Consider the following 20,642-nt stretch of genomic DNA (forward strand, 5'->3'; position numbering starts at 1 on the left):
CACAGAAGAACTGTACAAAAAAAAGATCTTCACAACCCAGATAATCATGATGGTGTGATCACTCACCTAGAGCCAGACATCCTGGAATGTGAAGTCAAGTGGGCCTTAGGAAGCATGACTATGAACAAAATTAGTGGAGGTGATGAAATTAGAGTTGTGCTGTTTCAAATCCTGAAAGATGGTGCTGTGAAAGTGCTGCACTCAATATGGCAGCAAATTTGGAAAATTCAGCAGTGGCCACAGGACTGGAAAATGTGAGTTTTCATTCCAATCCCAAAGAAAAACAATACCAAAGAATGCTCAAACTGCCACACAATTGCACTCATTTCACACGCTAGTAAAATAATGCTCAAAATTCTCCAAGCCAGGCTTCAGTGATACCTGAACCATGAACTTCCAGATGTTCAAGCTGGTTTTAGAAAAGGCAGAGGAACCAGAGATCAAATTGGCAACATCAGCTGGATGATCAAAAAAGCAAGAGAGCTCCAGAAAAACATGTATTTCTGCTTTATTAACTATGTCAAAGCCTTTGAATGTGTGTATCACAATAAACTGTGGAAAATTCTAAAAGAGATGGGAATAGCAGACCACGTGACCTGCCTCTTGAGGAACCTATATATTCAGGTCAGGAAGCAACAGTTAGAACTGGACATGGAACAACAGACTGGTTGCAAATAAGAAAGGGAGTTCGTCAAGGCTGTGTAATGTCACCGTGCTTATTTAACTTGTATGCTGAGTACATCATGAGAAACGTTGGGCTGGAGGAAGCACAAGCTGAAATCAAGATTGCTGGGAGAAATATCAATAGCCTCAGATATGCAGATGCTACCACCATATGGTAGAAAGTGAAGAAGAACTAAAACGCTTCTTGATGAAAGTGAAAGAGGAGAGTGAAAAAGTTGGCTTAAACCTCAACATTCAGAAAACTAAGGTCATGACATTCTATCTCTTCACTTCATGGAAAATAGATGGGGAAACCATGGCTGACTTTATTTTTCTGGCCTCCAAAATCACTGCAGATGGTGATTGCAGCCATGAAATTAAAAGACACTTACACCTTGGAAAGAAAGTTATGACCAACCTAGATAGCATATTGAAAAGCAGAGACATTACTTTGTCAGCAAAGGTCCGTCTAGTTAAGGCTATGATTTTTCCAGTGGTCATGTATGGATGTGAGAGTTGGACTATAAAGAATGCTGAGCACTGAAGAATTGATGCTTTTGAAATCTGGTGTTGGAGAAGACTCTTGAGAGTCCCTTGGACTGCAAGGAAATCCAACCAGTCCATCCTAAAGGAGATCAGTCCTGGGTGTTCATTGGAAGGACTGATGCTGAAGCTGAAACTCCAATACTTTGGCCATCTGATGTGAAGAGCTGACTCATTAGAAAAGACCCTGATGCTGGGAAAGATTGAGGGCCAGAGGAGAAGGGGACGAGAGAGGATGAGATGATTGGATGGCATCACCGACTCAATGGACATGGGTTTGGGTGTACTCTGGGATTTGGTGATGGACAGGGAGGCCTGGCATGCTGTGGTTCATGGGGTCGCAAAGAGTCAGGCATGACTGAGTGACTGAACTGACTGACTGACTGGATTTCTCACTGTGCTTCCCTGATAGCTCAGATGGTAAAGAATCCTCCTGCAATGCAGGAGACCTGAGTTTGATCCCTGGGTGGACAAGATCCCTTGGAGAAAGTCATGGCAACTCACTCAAGTATTCTTGCCTGGAGAATCCCTATGGACAGAGGAGCCTGGCGTGCTACAGTCCATGGGGTTACAAAGAGTTGGACATAACTGACAGACTAAGCACAGCACAGCACAAGTTTGTAATAGCTTTCCTTCCAAGGAACAAGTGTCTTAATTTCATGGCTGCAGTCACTGTCCAAAGTGATTTTGGAATCCAAGAAAATAAAATTGGTCACTGCTTCCTCTTTTCCCCATCTATTTGCTATGAAGTGATGGGACCGGATGCCATGATCTTGGCTTTTTGAACATTTACTTTCAAGCCAGCTTTCCCCCTCTCCTCTTTCATCTTCATCAAGAGCCTTTTTACTTCCTCTTCATTTTCTGCCATTAGAGTGGTTTCATTTGCATATCTGAGGTTGTTGATATTTCTCCTGCAGTCTTGATTACAGCTTGTGATTCATCCAGCTCAGCCTTCACATGATATATTCTGCACATAAGTAAAATAAGTAATATTATTTTACATAAGTAAATACCTAAGTATTATTTTACATAAGTAAAATAATATACAACCTTGTTGCACACCTTTCCCAAATTGGAACCAGTCATGTTCTATCTCCAATTCTAACTATTGTTTATTGATCTTCATGCAAATTTCTCAGAAGATAGGTAGTGATTTGTTACTTCCATCATTTTAAGAATTTTCCACAGTGAAAAGCTTTAGCATAGTCAATGAAGCAGAAAATGTTTTCTCTGGAATTCCCTTGCTTTCTCCACGATCCAAAGAGTGTTGGCAATTTGATCTCTGGTTCCCCTGCCTTTTTTAAGTCCAGCTTGTGCATCTTGAAGGTGTTGATTCATGTTCTGCTGATGCCTACCTTGAAGAATTTTGAGCATAACCTTGCTAGCGTGTGAAATAAGTGCAATTGTATGGTAGCTTGAACATTCTTTGGCATTGCTGTTCTTTGGAATTGGAATGAAAACTGACCTTTTCCAGTTCTGTGGTCACTGCTGAGTTTTCCAAATTTGCTGGCATATTGAGTTTAGCACTTTAACAGCATGATCTTTTAAGATTTTAAATAGCTCAGCTTGAATTCTGTCACCATCTCCCCTGCCCCATCATTGTTCACAGTAATGCTCTTTAAGACCCAGTTGAGTTCACTCTCCCTGGTTTCTGGCTCTATGTGAGTGACAATACCATCTTGGTTACATCTGCCATATTATATATTATACATTGACACATAGTACTTAAGAATCATGTCTTATGATAAAATTGTTTTGCTCTTTAGTGTTTTTTTGAATAATAAAAAAGAAACAAATGTGATATTATTTGTCACACAGAAGTAGACTAGGGAGGGAAAATTGGTATCTTTTTGAAGCTACAAAGTGTATTAAATTTAGAAAATGGGTGCAATATTCTAGTGTTGTCATTCTGATAAAAACTATTACCATAGCTTTCAAATAATGTATAACCTGTGAACAAAAACATGTATAAACATGTATTCACAAATGTATAATTTGTGAATAAAAACATACATATTTCAAGCTTTATATTCTGGATTTATACTATTGCCTTTTAAAAAATCTATGTAGGAACATAAGTAGTATTGCTAAGTGACATATTAGTCAGCTATTTGTTAGCAAATCATGGCAAATAATTAAACAGAAATGTTTAAATGACCCAAAGACATTATTTCCCCTACAGATAATGAGTAGTAACCCTAGTTTTATAAAGCATAATTTTAATATGCATCACACTTTACTTACATTATCTTGAAATTGATACTATTTGACACAGAAGAATGATAAAATATTATATTACTTTCATTTGCAGATGCTATATAAAAAAATGGGTCTACTATAAGGTAGAATATTTTTATTGATATACACAACAATAAATTGTTAAAAAGGTAACTTTCTCATTAGGTAATTTTTAAAAAATAATTATTTATTTTAATTGGAAGCTAATCATTTTACAATATTGTAGTGGTTTTTGACATACATTGACATGAATTGGCCATGGTTGTACATGTGTTCCCCTTCCTGAACTCTCCTCCCACCTCCCTCCCCAGCCCACCTATCACTTAGGGTGATCCCAGTACACCAGCCCTGAGCACCCTCTCTCATGTATTGAACCTGGACTGGTGATCTGTTTCACATGATAATATACATGTTTCAAAGTTATTTTCTCAGATCATACCACCCTGACCTTCTCACACAGAGTCCAAAACACTGTTCTATATCTGTGTCTCTTTTGCTGTCTCGCATATAGGGTTATCATTACCATCTTTCTAAATTCCATATATATGTTAGTACACTGACTTACTTCACTCTTTATAATAGGCTCCAGTTTCATCCACCTCATTAGAGCTGATTCAAATGTATTCTTTTTAAAGGCTGAGTAATATTCCATGAGCAAAAACAAGACTGGGAGCTGACTGTGGCTCAGATCATGAAATCCTTATTGCCAAACTCAGACTTAAAATGAAGAAAGTAGGGAAATCCATTAGACCATTCAGGTATGACCTAAGTCAAATCCCTTATGACTATACAGTGGAAGTGAGAAATAGATTTAAGGGACTAGATCTGATAGACAGAGTGCCTGATGAACTATGGATAGAGGTCCATGGCATTGTACAGGAGACAGGGATCAAAACCATCCCCATGGAAAAGAAATGCAAAAAAACAAAATGGTTGTCTGAGGAGGCCTTACAAATAGCTGTGAAAAGAAGAGAAGTGAAAATCAAAGGAGAAAAGGAAAGATATTCCCATTTGAATGCAGAGTTCCAAAGAATAGCCAGGAGAGATAAGAAAGCCTTCCTCAGTGATCAATGCCAAAGAATAGAGGAAAACAACAGAATGGGAAAGACTAGAGATCTCTTTAAGAAAATTAGAGATATCACGGGAACATTTCATGCAAAGATGTGTTTGATAAAAGACGGAAATGATATGGACCTAACTGAAGCAGAAGATTTTAAGAAGAGGCGGCAAGAATACACAGAAGAACTGTACATGAAAAAGATTTTCATGACCCAGATAATCACAATGGTGTGATCACTCACCTAGAGCCAGACATCCTGGAATGTGAAGTCAAATGGACCTTAGGAAGCACCACTATGAACAAAGCTAGTGGAGGTTAAGGAATTCCAGCAGAGCTATTATAAATCCTGAAAGATGAAGCTGTGAAAGTGCTGCACTCAATATGCCAGCAAATTTGGAAAACTCAGCAGTGGCCACAGGAATGGAAAAGATCAGTTTTCATTCCAATCCCTAAGAAAGGCAATCACAAAGAATGCTCAAACTACTGCACAATTGCACTCATCTCATACGCTAGTAAAATAATGCTCAAAATTCTCCAAGCCAGGCTTCAGTGATACCTGAACCGTGAATTTCCAGATGTTCAAGCTGGTTTTAGAAAAGGCAGAGGAACCAGAGATCAAATTGGCAACATCCGCTGGATCATCAAAAAATCAAGAGAGCTTCAGAAAAACATATATTACTGCTTTATGGACTATGCCAAAGTCTTTAACTGTGTGGATCACAGTAAACTGTGGAAAATTCTGAAAGAGATGGGAATAGCAGACCACGTGACCTGCCTCTTGAGGAACCTATATATTCAGGTCAGGAAGCAACAGTTAGAACTGGACATGGAACAACAGACTGGTTCCAAATAGGAAAAGGAGTACGTCAAGGCTGTATAATGTCACCCTGCTTATTTAACTTGTATGCAGAGTACATCATGAGAAATGCTGGGCTGGAAGAAGCACATGCTGGAATCAAAATTGCTGGGAGAAGTATCAATGACCTCAGATACGCAGATGACACCACCCTTATGGCAGAAAGTGAAGAAGAACTAAAAAGCTTCTTGATGAAAGTGAAAGAGGAGAGTGAAAAAGTTGGCTTAAAACTCAACATTCAGGAAACTAAGATCATGGCATCTGGTCCCATCACTTCATGGGAAATAGATGGGGAAACAGTAGAAACAGTGGATGACTATTTCTTGGGGCTTTAAAATCACTGCAGATGGTGATTGCAGCCATGAAATTAAAAGACACTTACTCCTTGGAAGGAAAGTTATGACCAAACTAGATAGCACATTAAAAAGCGGAGACATTACTTGGCCGACAAAAGTCCATCTAGTGAAGGCAATGGTTTTTCCAGTGGTCATGTATGGATGTGAGAGTTGGACTGTGAAGCAACCTGAGTGCTGAAGAATTGATGCTTTTGAACTGTGGTGTTGGAGAAGACTTTTAAAGTCCCTTGGATTGAAAGGAAATCCATCCAGTCCATCCTAAAGGAGATTAGTCCTCGGTGTTCATTGGAAGGACCATTGCTGAAGCTGAAACTCCAATAGTTTGGCCACCTGATGCGTAGAGCCGACTCATTTGAAAAGACCCTGATGCTTGGAAAGATTGAGGGCCAGAGGAGAAGGGGCAGACAGAGGATGAGATTGCTGGATGGCATCACTGACTCGCTGGACATGAGTTTGTGTAAACTCCGGGAGTTGGTGATGGACAGTGCGGCTGGCGTGCTGGGATTCATGGGTTGCAGAGTCGGACATTACTGAGCAACTGAACTGAACTGAACTGAATATTCCATTGTGGATATGTATCACAGCTTTCTTATCCACTAGTCTGCTAATGGTCATTAAGGTTGCTTCCATGTCCCATCTTTTATAAACAGTGCTGTGATGAACATTGGGGTACACGTGTCTTTTTCAATTCTGATTTCCTCAGTGTGTATGCCCAGCGTTGGGATTGCTGGGTCTTATAGCAATTCTATTTCCAGTTTTTTTTTTTTTTTTTTTTTTTTTTCCTTAAGGAATCTCCACACTGTTCTCCATAGTTGCTGTACTAGTTTGCATTCCCACCAAAGGTATAGGACTGTTCCCTTTTCTCCACACCCTCTCCAGCATTTATTGTTTGTAGATTTTTGGATAACAGCCATTCTGACTGGCGTGAAATGGTACATCATTCTGGTTTTGATTTGCATTTCTCTGATAATGGGTGATGTTGAGCATCTTTTCATGTGTTTTTTAGCCATCTGTATGTCTCTTTCGGAGAAATGTCTGTTTAGTTCTTTGGCCCATTTTTTGATTGGGTCATTTATTTTTCTGGAATTGAGCTGCAGGAGCTGCTTGTATATTTTTGAGATTAATTCTTTGTCAGTTGCTTCATTTGCTATTAGCTTCTCCCCTTGTGAAAGCTGTCTTTTCACCTTGCTTATAGTTTCCTTCATTGTGCAAAAGCATTCAAGTTTAATTAGGTCTGATTTTTTATTTTTACTTTTATTTCCACTACTCTGGGAGTTGGTTCATGAAGGATCCTGCTGTGATTTATGTCGGAGACTGTTTTGCCTATGTTTCCCTCTAGGAGTTTTAAAGTTTCTGGTCTTACATTTAGATATGTAATCCACTTTGAGTTTATTTTTGTGTATGGTGTTACAAAGTGTTCTAGTTTCATTCTTTTACAGGTGGTTGATGTGTTTTCCCAGCACTACTTGTTAAAGAGATCGTCTTTTCTCCATTGTATATTCTTGCCTCCTTTGTCAAAGATAAGTTGTCCTTAGGTTCATGGATTAATCTCTGGGCTTCCTATTTTGTTCCATTGATCTACATTTCTGTTTTTGTGCCAGTACCATACTGTCTTGATGAATGTAGCTTTGTAGTATAGCCTGAAGTCAGGCAGGTTGATTCTTCCAGCTCCATTTTTCTTTCTCAAGATTGCTTTGGCTATTTGAGTTTTTTTTGTATTTCCATACAAAATGTGAAATTATTTGTTCTAGTTCTCTGAAAAATACCCTTAGTAGCTTGATGGGGATTGCATTGAATCTATAGAGAGTTTTGGATAGTATACTTATTTTCACTATATTGATTCCTCCGATCCATGCACATGGTATATTTCTCCATCTATTTGTGTCCTCTTTGATTTCTTACATCAGTGTTTTATAGTTTTCTATATATAGGTCTTTTGTTTCTTTAGGTAGATATATTCCTAAGTATTTTATTCTTTTCGTTGAAATGGTGAATAGAATTGTTTCCTTAATTTCTCTTTCTGTTTTCTCACTGTTTGTGTATAGTAATGCAAGGGATTTCTTGTGCTAATTTTATATCCTGCAACTTTACTGTATTCATTGATTAGCTCTAGTAATTTTCTGCTTGAGTCTTCAGGGTTTTCTATGTAGCAGATCATGTTGTCTGCAAACAGTTTCAATTTCTGTGCTTGTGATAGGTCTGTTAAGATTTTCTATTTCTTCCTGGTTCAGTTTTGGAAAGTTGTACTTTTCTATGAATTTGTCCTATCTCTCAAGTTGTCCATTTTATTGGCATATAGTTGCTGATAATAGTCTCTTATGAGCCTTTGTATCTCTGTTCTCTGTTGTGATTGCTCCATTTTGTTATCTAATTTGGTTGATTTGATTTTTCTCCCTTTGTTTCTTGATGAGTCTGGCTAATGCTTTGTCAATTTTATTTATCTTCTCAAAGAACCAGATTTAGGCTTTGTTGATTTTTGCTATGGTTTCTTTTGTTCCTTTTGCATTTATTTCTGTCCTAATTTTTAAGATTTCTTTCCTTCTACAAACCCTGGGGTTCTTCATTTCTTCCTTTTCTAGTTACTTTAGCTATAGAGTTAGGCTATTTATTTGACTTTTTTTTTGTTTGTTTGTTTCTTTAGGTAAGCCTGTACTGCTATGAACCTTCCCCTTAGCACTGCTTTTACAGTTTCCCAAAGGTTTTGGGTCGCTGTGTTTTCATTTTCATTCGTTTCTATGCATGTTTTGATTTTTTTAAATTTCTTCTGTGATTTCTTAGTTATTAAGAAGTGTGTTGCTCAGCCTCCATATGGTGAAATTTTTAATAGTTTTTCTCTTGTAATTGACATCTAATCTTACTGCATTGTAGTCAGAAAAGATGCTTGGAATGATTTCAATTTTTTTAATTTATCAAGGCTAGATTTATGGCCCAATATGTGATCTATCCTGGAGAAGGTTCCGTGAGCACTTGCTTGAAAGGTGAAATTAATTGTTTTGTGGTGAAATGTCCTATAGATATAAATTAGGTCTAACTGGTCTACTGTATCATTTAAAGTTTGTGTTTCCTTGTTAATTTTCTGTTTAGTTGATCTAGCCATAGGTGTGAGTGGGGTATTAAAGTCTTCCACTATTATCGTGTTATTGTTAATTTCCCATTTCATACTTGTTAGCATTTAACTTACATATTGCATTGCTCCTATGTTGGGTGTGTGTATATATATATATATATATAATTGTTATATCTTCTTCTTGGATTGATCCTTTAATCATTATGTAGTGTCCATTTTTGCCTTTTTTCACAGCCTTAATCCTGCTTTCTTTTGTTCTATATTTGAGTGGAATATCTTTTTCCCACCCTTCACTTTCAGTCCATATGTGTCCCTTCTTTTGAGGTGGGTCTCTTGTTAACAGCATGTATAGAGGTATTATTTTTGTATCCATTCAGCCAGTCTTTGACTTTTGGTTGGGGCATTCAACCCATTTACATTTAAGGTGATTTTTGATAAGTATGGTCCTGTTGCCATTTACTTTGTTGTTTTGGGTTTGAGTTTATACACCCTTTCTGTGTTTACTCTCTAGATAAGATCCTTTAGCATTTGTTGAAGAGCTGGATCGGTGGTACTGAATTCTCTCAGCTTTTGGTTGTCTGCAAGGCTTTTGATTTCTCCTTCATAGCTGAATGAGATCCTTGCTGGGTACAGTGATATGGGTTGTAGGTTTTTCTCTTTCAACATTTTAAGTATGTCCTGCCATTCCCTTCTGGCCTGGAGAGTTTCTATTGAAAGATCAGCTGTTATCCTTATGGGAATCCCTTTGTGTTTTATTTGTTGTTTTTCTCTTGCTGCTTTAATATTTGTTCTTTGTGCTTGATCTTTGTTTATTTGATTAATATGTGTCTTGGGGTGTTCCCCATTTTAGGGAAGTTTTAACTATTTTCTCATGGCCTTTCTTTTTGTCTTCTTCTTCTGGGACTCCTATGATTCGAATGTTGGGGTGTTTCACATTGCCCCAGAGGTCCCTGAGTTTGTTCTCATTTGTTTTGATTCTTTTTTTCCTCTCTGCTTCATTTATTTCTACCATTCTATCTTCCACCTCACTTGTCCTATCTTCTGCCTCCGTTAATCTACTGTTGGTTCCCTCCAGAGATTTTTTTTTTTATCTCATTTATTGCATTATTGATTTTTTTATTGACTCTTTTTTTATTTCTTCTAGGTCCTTGTTAAACATTTCTTGCATCTTCTCAATCCTTGTCTCCAGGCTATTATCTGTAACTCCATTTTGTTTTCAAGATTTTTAATCATTTTTACTATCATTTTTCTGAATTTTTTTTTCAGGTAGACCCCCCCCCCCCCATCTCCTTCTCTTTTGTTTGGTTTGGTGGGCATTTAACATGTTCCTTTAGCTGCTGAGTATTTCCTTGCCTTTTCCTCCTGTTTGGATTGCTTTGTTTGCATAGCCTTTCTGTACTCTGGCAGTCTGTGGTTCCTCTTTATTGTGGAGGTTCTCCCTATGAGTGGTGTTGGACGAGTAGCTTGTCCAGGTTTCCTGGTTAGGAAAGCTTGCATTGGTTTTCTGATGGGTGGAGTTGGATTTTTTCTCTCTGGAGTGCAATCAAGTGTCCAGTAGTGAGTTTTGGAATGTCTATGGGTTTGGTGTGACTTTGGGCAGCCTGTATATTGACTCTCCAGGCTATGTTCCTGCATTGCTGGAGAATTTGGATGGTTTGTCTAGCTCTAGAACTTGTTGGCTCTTGGTTGGTGCTTGGTTTCAGTGTCAGTATGGAGGCATTTGGATGAGCTTTCATCGATTAATGTTCCTTGGAGTCAGGAGTTCTCAGGTGTTCTCAGGTTTTGGACTTAAGTCTCCTGTGTCTGGGTTTCAGTCTTATTCTTTCATTAGCCTCAAGACTTCTCCACCCATACAGCACTGATGATAAAATATCTAGTTTAATGGTGAAAAGATTATCCACAGTAAGGGACATCCAGAGAGGTTCACAGAGTTACTTGGAGAAGAGAAGAGGGAGGAGGGAGATAGAGGTGGCCAGCAGGAGAAGAGAGGGAATCAAAAGGGGAGAGAGCAATCTAGCCATTAATCAATTCCCTATGTGCTCTCCACAGTCTGGAACCCTCAGAGATGTTCACAGAGTTACATAGAGAAGAGAAGAGTGGGGAAGGAGATATAGGTTAACAGGAGGAGAAAAGGGGGAATCAAAAGAAGACAGACAGATCTAGGCAAAATCAGTTCCTTAAGTGTTCTCCACAGCTCAGAACACACAAAGAGATTTACAGAGTTGGGGAGAGAAGAGAAGGGGAAAGGAGGAGATAGAGATGACCTGGGGGAGATAAAGGAGTGTCAAAAGTTGGAGAGAGTAATCAAGCCAGTAATTACACTCCTAAGTAAAAATGGGTACTGAAGATTGGATTAAAGGTACAAAATTGATAACAAATACCAAAAAGCAATGATTAAAAATCTAGAGTAGAGGTTGCTGCTAAGTCACTTCAGTCGTGTCTGACTCTGTGCGACCCCATAGATGGCAGCCTACAAGGCTCCCCCGTCCCTGGGATTCTCCAGGCAAGAACACTGGAGTGGGTTGCCATTTCCTTCTCCAGCGCATGAAAGTGAAAAGTGAAAGTGAAGTCACTCAGTCATGTCCGACTCTTAGCAACCTCATGGACTGCAGCCTACCACACTCCTCTGTCCATGGGATTTTCCAGGCAAGAGTACTGGAGTGGGGTGTCATTGCCTTCTCCGAGAGTAGAGGTTAGACTCTCAAAAATACAATATTAAAAAGACAAAACAAAATCACAAAAATTATTAAAAAATATATATGAAGTTTTCCTTAAAAATAGGGTCTTTTTTTTTGCAAGGTAATAGTAGGTTATAAAAATGAAAATTAAAGGAGTAATATTGGATTTAAAATTTTTTTAAAAAAATAAAAATGTTAATAGTAAAAACATATCTAGGAATTTCACTGGCACTGTTGTGGTCAGTGTGGGGTCAGTTCAGTTTCAGATAGTTCCTTGTTCCAGCTTGTATTTCTCAAGATCTATAGGCCCCTTCCAATGTAGTTGGTGTTAACTACAGGATTTTAACCTGTTGAACCCGTCACTTCCAAAGCGGTTCCCTTTGTTTATTTTGGCTTCTGTTTGTGAGTGTCTTCAGTGTCTAATGTCAACCTGACACAAGGGGGTGAAGGTGGTCACTTAGTTAGGCTCACTTGTTCAGTCGTGCTGTGGGGAGGGAGGAACACTGCAAACAAATATCACTGGTGTGTGTGCGGAGTGCTTGCAGTGCCTGGGCCACACTGGGTTTGCCCCCGCTCACGGCATGTGTGCTTTCCCAGTCTAAACTGCTCAGGCTATAGGTTGCTCTGCAGGGGAACTGTCTAAAGTGGGCCATGGGTTGCGTGCACTTCCCAGGCCTGAGTCACTCAGGTTTAGGTTCTTGGGTACTCCACAAAGGTGCAGACTCGGTTGGGCCTGTGTTTTGTGCTCTTCCCAGATCCGAGCAGCTCAGGCGACCAGGTGGTTAGTGAGTGCACTCTCCTTAGATATGGTCCATCTTATCCCCTCCCCTGTCCCAGCTGCTTGGTTTTGTGGGTGTACTGGCTCAGGTGTGCCATATGTCTCTTCTGCGGAGCCTGATCTGGCTGCAACACTCCCAGCGGATGTCATCCGTCCAGGATCCCAGGAAGACTTGGTTGGCAGTTGGGAGCCTGCTTGCAGTTTGGTAGAGAATGCCGTCTCTGGGGCTGAGTTTGCCCCTTTCCGGCTCTGGCTGCCGCCTGCCTGCCTCCCTGTCTCCAGCGGGGGATAGGCCGGTCCGCAGCCGGCTAGCTTTCCTCTGGTATTTGCTCAGTCTTTGTTCTGTGAGCAGGCCCAGCAGTATCTTAGGTTAGGGCTTTTTGTGCGAAAGTTCTTTCTCTCTCTGTCTCTCTCTTTTTCCTCTCTCTCTGTCTATCCCATGGTTTGTGTTGCTCTCTCACATTAGCTCCCTCGGATTGCCGTCAGGGCATTCATGCCTGGTCCTTACCCTAAGCAATGTGGCCTGCACCTCCCTGTTCAGTCCCCACTTGCTGAAGGTGGATGCGAGCGTCTGGGCTACTTCTCTGCTGGGAATTGCCATTAGGCATGTAATTTGTGGGTTTTATTTATTTATTTTTCCTCCCAGTTATGTTGCCCTCTGAGAATCCAAAACTCCCCACAGACCCGCCAGTGAGAGGGTTTCCTGGTATTTGGAAACTTCTCCTCTTTTATGACTCCTTCTCTGGGATGGATCTCTGTCCCTAACTCTTTTGTCTCTGTTTTTATCTTCTACATTCTGTCCTAACTCCTTTCAAAGATAATGGGCTGCCTTTTTGGGTGCCTGGTGTCCTCTGCCAGCGTTCAGAGTTGTTTTGTGGAATTTGCTCAGCGTTCAAATGTTCTTTTGAGGAATTTGTGTGGGAGAAAGTGGTCTCCCCATCCTATTCCTCTGCTATCTTAGGACCACTCTCTGAAATTTATTTTAGCAATACATTTTATTTAACCCAATATATGCAAACTATCATTATTCCAACAAGTAATAAAAAAAAAATTTAATGAGATACTTTACATTTCTTTTCATAGTAAGTCTTGAAATCTGACATGCATTTTACATGTACAGCAGATCTCAATTCTAACTAGCCACATTTTATGTGCTCAGTAGCTGTGTGGCTAATGGATACTATATCAAAAGAGCTTTAGATCTCTTTCAGAGACTAAGGATTCAGGATTGGTCTGCAGAGAGAAAAAAAAAAAAACGGGTCTTGTTATGCATTGGTTTTCTATTATACTTAGAACAAAAACAAACAAAAACACTCTTGAAACCCTTGAATTTATGCTTGCTCATCTGAGAACATTTTCCCCATGTCTGGCCAAAGTTCAAAGAAAGAAAATGATAACATTTGGGAAAGGTACTCTTGTTGATTTTTGATGTCATGGGGATGAAAAAAATGTTGAATGTGAAACAGTGAAGGACTGCATAGATCAAAGTCAATACTTTCAATTGTAGACTTTGTGCCATGTGTTTGAGGTTCTTCAGAACCACAATTCATTGCAATTTGCTCTCCTTGAAATTCTTGAGTAGTTTTCAAGAGAAGTCCTCGGAAGAGAACACTGATTGGCCCTTGTTAATCTTGAGGCTACACAGGCATAGATGAGTTTAAAACATGTATTGTATAGGGTTTTATAATGATCAGTATGTATCACTACCAAAACTGTAGCCAGAAGCCTGAAAGTTTCTGTCTTCCAGTTCATATAAAATGTGGTACTTCAATTTTAAAAGATTAGTAATATGATTTACTATGTTAGTGTGCATTTCTAAGAATATTAAATAAGAAATTTTGTTGCTTTTGTTCAGTCACCCATTCATGTCCAACTCTTTGCGACTCCATGGACTGTAGCATGATAGGCCTCCCTGTCCCTCACCAACTTCCAGAGTTTGCCCAAGTTCATGTTCATTGCATTGGTGATGTCATCTGGCCATCTCATCTTCTGACACCCTCTTCTCTTTCTGCCCTCAATCTTTCCCAGCACCAGGGACTTTTAGAATGAGTCATCTGTTTGCATAAGATGACCAAAATACTGGAGCTTCAGCTTCAGCATTAGTTCTTTCAGTAAATATTCATGGAGTCTTCTCCAGGACCACAGTTTGAAGGCATCAATTCTCTGGCATTCTGCCTGTAATCTCTTAAATCTAAAATATTTATATAATAGATGCCTGCATGTGGTTTTAATAATGCTCATGCTCACAGAATGTATTTCCTAGACTCACCAGACATAAAAAATGATTCTAAATAGCACTTTTTGTCAGAGACAATTTAAAGCATTAATTTCTTTACTCTATAATCACTTATCATTGGTCCAAAATATCACCAAACCAAAATAAAAGAAAAAAAAACACACCTTATGAAATGATGTAATTCAATGCTCTTTTAGTAAGACAACATTCAAGTAAATCAATAAATGTTTTATATTCTTAACTATAATTGTATCTAATTATATATTTGCTTATTGGTAAATATATGGATTGCAATATTTACCTATTATTTACAATTCAAGTGAGATTTATACAATTTTAACAGTTTGTGTTTTGGGGAATTTGAGTGTTAAAGGCTTTACACAGTTTGAATTTGCACCAGATTAACAAAAATTGTATTTCCTTTGCTCTTCTCCAAATGTAATAATATCTTAAAATATTAAAGGAAAGAAATAGGGAAATTTAGAAAACTCATATTAAGTTTTCTCCAAATATATCAACTCTGGCCTTCTTAAGATTTTTCTAATGTATTTAAAATGCAAAGAATAATACAAAAATTAAAAAGTGAGGGGAAAGATTTTTTCATCAGCAAATGTCAGAATATATAAATCTTTAACAAAAAGCAAGAAGGTAGATGTGTAAAAATTGTTAGATCAGTGTGGTAAAATAGAAAATAAACTGACCATAATACATACCTGAATTTAATGTTTTATTTAAAAATAAAACCAGAGACAAAGGTGTGAATTATCAAATTGTGTTGGGAAATTTGGCAAAATAGTTGGACAAAGATCATCACACCAAAATACAGATCCAAGAAAACTATAGTAGGTCAAAGATAAAACTGTAAACCTGGGGCCATACAGTTCAGAAGAAAGTATGTGAATATTAACTAATCAAAGCAATAGGCCTTTTGTATAATTTGTGGCAAAACTAGTTTCAAACCTTTCTGATAGAAATATTTACTTGAGTTGAAATACTAATATTGTTTTTCATGGTGCACTATGGAAATTACAGTTACTTCTGGTTAGCTTTACCTAAAGCTTCAATTCTAGAGTTATTTTGTTGTCATTAATTTAGACATAGTTCTTGAAAGAAAGGATGATTGCAGAATGTATGGCATTAAGTAATAGCTATTCTATTCTTTGAGTAATATGAACTCAATTCCAGTAGTCACGTATGGATGTGAGAGTTAGAGACAACATAAAGAAAGCTGAGGGCCAAAGATTTGATGCTTTTGAACTGTGGTGTTGGAGAAGACTCTTGAGAGTCCATTGAACTGCAAGGAGATCCAACCAGTCAATCCTAAAGGAAGTCAGTCCTGAATATTGATTGGAAGGACTGATGTTGAAGCTGAAGCCCCAATACTTTGACCACCTGATGCAAAGAACTGACTCATTAGAAAAGACCCTCATGCTGGGAAAGAATGAAGGCAGGAGGAGAAGGGGATGACAGAGGGTGAGATGGTTGGATGGTATCGCCGACTCTATGGACATGAGTTTGAGCAAGCTCTGGGAGTTGGTGATGGACAGGGAAGCATGGCATGCTGCAGTCCATAGGGTCACAAAGAACCGGACATGACTGTGTGACTGAACTGAACTGGACTGAATTGAAATGAACTGAACTGAATTGATTCTTTTTCTTAAAATGTTGATTTAGATGATAATGATAAAAATATTCACCAAATTTTAATGAGCAGGTGTAAATCATTACTCACTGTTCACATTTCAAAGCAGCAACAGATGAAACCTGTCACTTTCAAACAATGGGTTATTTTAAAAACAAGTAGTAGCCTTACTGTTCCATTCATGCTAATGTACCTTGAGGATAAAGAGTTTCTTCAAAGCAGGCCTGCTTTTTCCTTCCAACACTGCCCTTCACAGGCCTCTTGACAGCTCTTTCCTTTGCTTCCTTTTATTCAACAATCTTTGTTGAGTACCTGGTACATGCCAGGCACTACACTAATTCCATTCTTTCATTCTCTAATGTCTCTCCAATAGGCAAGGGATGACCTGGGAGAAAATTAGTAGTGTAGTTATAGTTATAGATGGAAGTTAGAGGGAGTGCATGTTAAGTTGCTTCAGTTGTGTCTGACTCTTTGTGACCTTATGGACCATAGCTTGCCAGGCTCCTCTGTTCATAGGATTCTCCAGGCAAGAATACAGGAATGGGTTGACATTTCCTTCTCTAGAGGATCTTCCAGAACCAGGGATTGAACCTGCATCTCTTATGTCTCCTGCATTGGCAAATGGGTTCTTTACCACTAGTGCCATCTGGGCATCTGGGAAGCCCTAGATAGAGGGAAGAGGTAGAGTAGTTTATTCATAAATAGATGCAATTAAGATTTTAATATTAGTGTTCTTGGTATTTTTGTATGAAGATTTTATATACTGTGACCTTGCTTTAGGACAATATAAAGATAACACATTAGGATAATATAAAGGTTTAGGATAATATAAAGATAAATTTCAAATGGAGTTGCTAGAAATAAAACTATTTACAATTTTCTAACATTTTCTCAAAATATTCAGAGGCAGAGGTATAAGCCAAAGAGTTTTTTGGCTATTATGGATAATGTGGCTATGGCTATTTGTGTAGAACTTTTTGTGGGGACATGTTTTCAGTTATTTTCAGTGTATATTAAAAAGAATAGAACTGGGGGGGTATGTGTAAAATTTTGTTTGATATTTTAAGGAACTGCCAAATGTTTTCCAAAGTGAATATATCATTTAACATCTCATCAGCACTTAGGCGGGTTTCAATTTCTCCAAATTCTTACCACCACTTATCAATATCTGTCTTTGTATTAGTAACCATAGTAATGAATATAAAATATTATCTCACTTTTGGCATTGGTTTACATTTCACTAATGATTAATGATGCTAAGAAACTTTGCAAGGGTTTGTTAGCCATTTGTATGTCTTCTTTGGAGAAAAGTTTATTTGAATACTTTTCATTTTTCTTTTGGATTTTTTAAAAATTACTGAGTTGTAACAGTTCTTTATGCTCTGGACGTCATTTACATATATGTGTTAGTTTCTCAGTCATGTCCAACTCTTTGCAACCCCATGGCCTGTAGCTCCTCTGTCCATGGAATTCTCCAGGTAAGAATACTGGAGTGAGTAGCCATTCCCTTCTCCAGGGGATCTTCCCAACCCAGGGATCAAACCTGGGTCTCCTGCATTGTGGACATATTCTTTACCATCTGAGGCACCAGGGAAGCCTATATATCTGCAAATAATTCCTTTCATCCCTTAAGTTGTCTTTTTATTTTCTTGATAGTGTTCTTTGAAGTATAAAAATTATTTTGACAGTCTCATTCATCTCTTTTTTATGTTTGTTGATGCTTTAGGTTATTGCATTAAGAAACCAATGTGTTACACAAGGTCTTCAAGATTTGCACCCATGTTCTCTTCTTAAAAAAATACAGTTTTAGCTCTTGCATTTAGGCTTTTCATTAATTTTGAGTTAATGTTTGTATATAGTGTGAGGTAAGAATCCAAATTCATGTTTGTTTGTTTGTTTTGTATGTGGAAATCAAATTGTTCCAGCAGCATTTGTTGGAAAGAATTCCTTACCCACTGGACTCCTTTGGCATTCATGCCTTCAGTACTCAGCCAAGCAGTTTATGCCTCTGCCCTTAATCTTTACTTCTACTCTTACCAAGCCTCGATATCAGCCAAAGGCAAAATTTGAGGGCTTTCTCAGGTTTTTCCTGAAAATGTAATCATGCCCACTTATGTGTCCTTGTAGTCATCCATGAATACATTGTGGCTTATCAAGGCCTTTTTGAAATTTCATTCCCCACCTTTTCTTTTAAGCTTTTTGGTAAGTCTATTGTTTACTCCAACTGTTATCCATCACCTCAGGAAGCGGAAATGTGAAAACACTTGCCTGTAATTGTTTTCAACAACAACTCTCTGGGAGAAGACTTTTAGCACTGGGTGAGCTCTATATCAGACTAAAACTGGGTAATACAAAGGCAACTCTTTGAGAATGAAGCTTTTCAAATAGGTTAAATTCCATTCTGATTTTGAGTTGCTATTTTTCAAGGCTATTTTTCAGGCAAAAGTGTTGAGAATGAGTCTAGTGTAAGTTAAAACAACAACAAAAAACATGCTGTTCTTTTAGAGATTCATTTGTGTGTGTGTGTGTGTGTGTGTGTTTCCTTTAATAAACCTTCTCTGGATTGCTTTAACTTTGGTTAGCTTCAAGAGTTCTGAAAAAAATTGATTCTGATATTTTGACCAGGGTTTTCATTGCTTTCATGGAAGAGAGGATTTTGAGAATTTCTTACCCCACAATGTTAACTGGCACCAGTTATTGAATCAGTTTTATGTATGATTACACTTATTGAATACATTTCATCTGTTATAGTATTAAAATAATATAGTCTATTTTCCTACTCTTAATAGTTAAGCTATACCATTAGAAATAATAATCTAAAATAATAGCAGCCTTTAACAGAGTGCATAATTCTGCACTCTTTTAACCTTTACATGGTAGATATTATCTTCAGTTTACAGATGAAGAAACAAAGGTTAAAATACTATATATTGACCATTTCACAGATAGTGTCAAGGCAAGATTTTGAACCAAACTCTGTATACTTTCAATTCCCATTGTTTCAACCATTAAAATTTAATTCTAAATCTCAGTACTTAAAACATTATATATTGTGAGGTACAGTGACAATATCAAATTTAGCTTTAAACAAAAATATCTGACAGTATATCAGGTATTTGATACTCGGTGCACAGTTTTCCAATTTAAATTGTGAAATGAAACAGTTCAAGTACATTTATGTTATGTTTAATAGATTCTATTATTTTGTTAGTTCAGAATACCCTTGGGGGCTTCCCAGGTGGCTCAGTGGTAAAGAATTACCCTGCCAGGGCAAGAGACATGGGAGATGTGAGTTTGATCCCTGGATCAGGAAGATCACTTGGAGGAGGAAATGGCAACCCACTGCAGTATTCTTGCCTAGATAATCCCATGGACAGAGAAGCCTGGTGGGCTACAGTCCCTGAGGAAGCATAATGAATTAATATTGAGGGCTTCCCTGGTGGCTCAGATGGTAAAAGAATCCGGCTGCCATGTGTGAGACCTGGGTTCCATCCCTGGGTTGGAGGACATGGCAACCCACTCCATTATTCTTGCCTGAAGAAGAGCCTGGTGGGCTACAGTCCATGGGATCACAAACAGTCAGACACGACATGATTGAGCGACCAAACAGGGCAACTCAAAGAAGCTTTTAACTGTTAAATGTGTTTTGAATGCTCTATTTTTATGTTTAAGTATTAATACAATTAGATTTTACATTTAAGCTAACTTCTCTGTCAACTTAATTAGCATGTAATTCTAAAGGTGATCAGTAAGTAGCAAGGCTAAGTTGCATATTTTGCATATTTTTAATCCTAAGCAAAATCTTGATAGAAATTAATAGAAGTATACATATAAATCTATGACTATAGTAACTCTCATGTCCACATGCCTTTTATTAAAATCATAAGGACTTCCTTCCTTTACTTGCTTTTCTTAGTCTTAACTTTTGTGTGTAAACTCCTTATAAATAGCCTCAACTTGATTGTTAGTTATAAATAGGAATATATTTTTAAGAATCAAGCAGCAACATTTGCATCTTAACATCCATGGGAATACTATATTGTACCTGAATGATTAACCTGATACTAAACATTAAGCAGCATTTCCTTTCTTATCTCATCCTTTGATACCTTTTACTGTATGAGGTGTTTCAAGGAAAGATGTGGAACATGTAAGTTAATTGTCCTTTTTTACCCTTCAGTGATACTGAGGGTATTTATTAAATCCCCTGAATTCAGATGGTACACAGCTAAACTCAAACTAAATTATCTGCCTCTTATAGATTTTATGTATAATAATAATAATCAATAATAATAATAATAATAATAATCAAGATTCTATTTAAAAAATAACAAAAATGAATTTACAAACTAACACAGACACATTTATTCCCACAATTTTAAGAAGACAAAGGGAATAGTTAAAAAAGCACATGGCTTGTTTGATATTCCTTGCAGCTAACGAATTTATTGCCTTTTACACAGACTATCATCAGAAGGCTTCCCTTATGGCTCAAGTGATAAAAAATCCTCCTGCAATTCGGGAG

The 20,642-nt window shown here is 37.8% G+C and overlaps 1 protein-coding gene across 2 annotated transcripts in view; it reads left to right on the forward strand.

Annotated features, from left to right (window-relative positions):
• The window catches only part of PCDH11X (protocadherin 11 X-linked), a 985,621-nt gene that overhangs the window by 792,881 nt on the left and 172,098 nt on the right, over positions 1–20,642 (forward strand). The window lies entirely within an intron of this gene.

This window comes from Cervus canadensis, chromosome X, assembly GCF_019320065.1.
Source record: "Cervus canadensis isolate Bull #8, Minnesota chromosome X, ASM1932006v1, whole genome shotgun sequence".
Classification (NCBI taxonomy): Eukaryota; Metazoa; Chordata; class Mammalia; order Artiodactyla; family Cervidae; genus Cervus; species Cervus canadensis.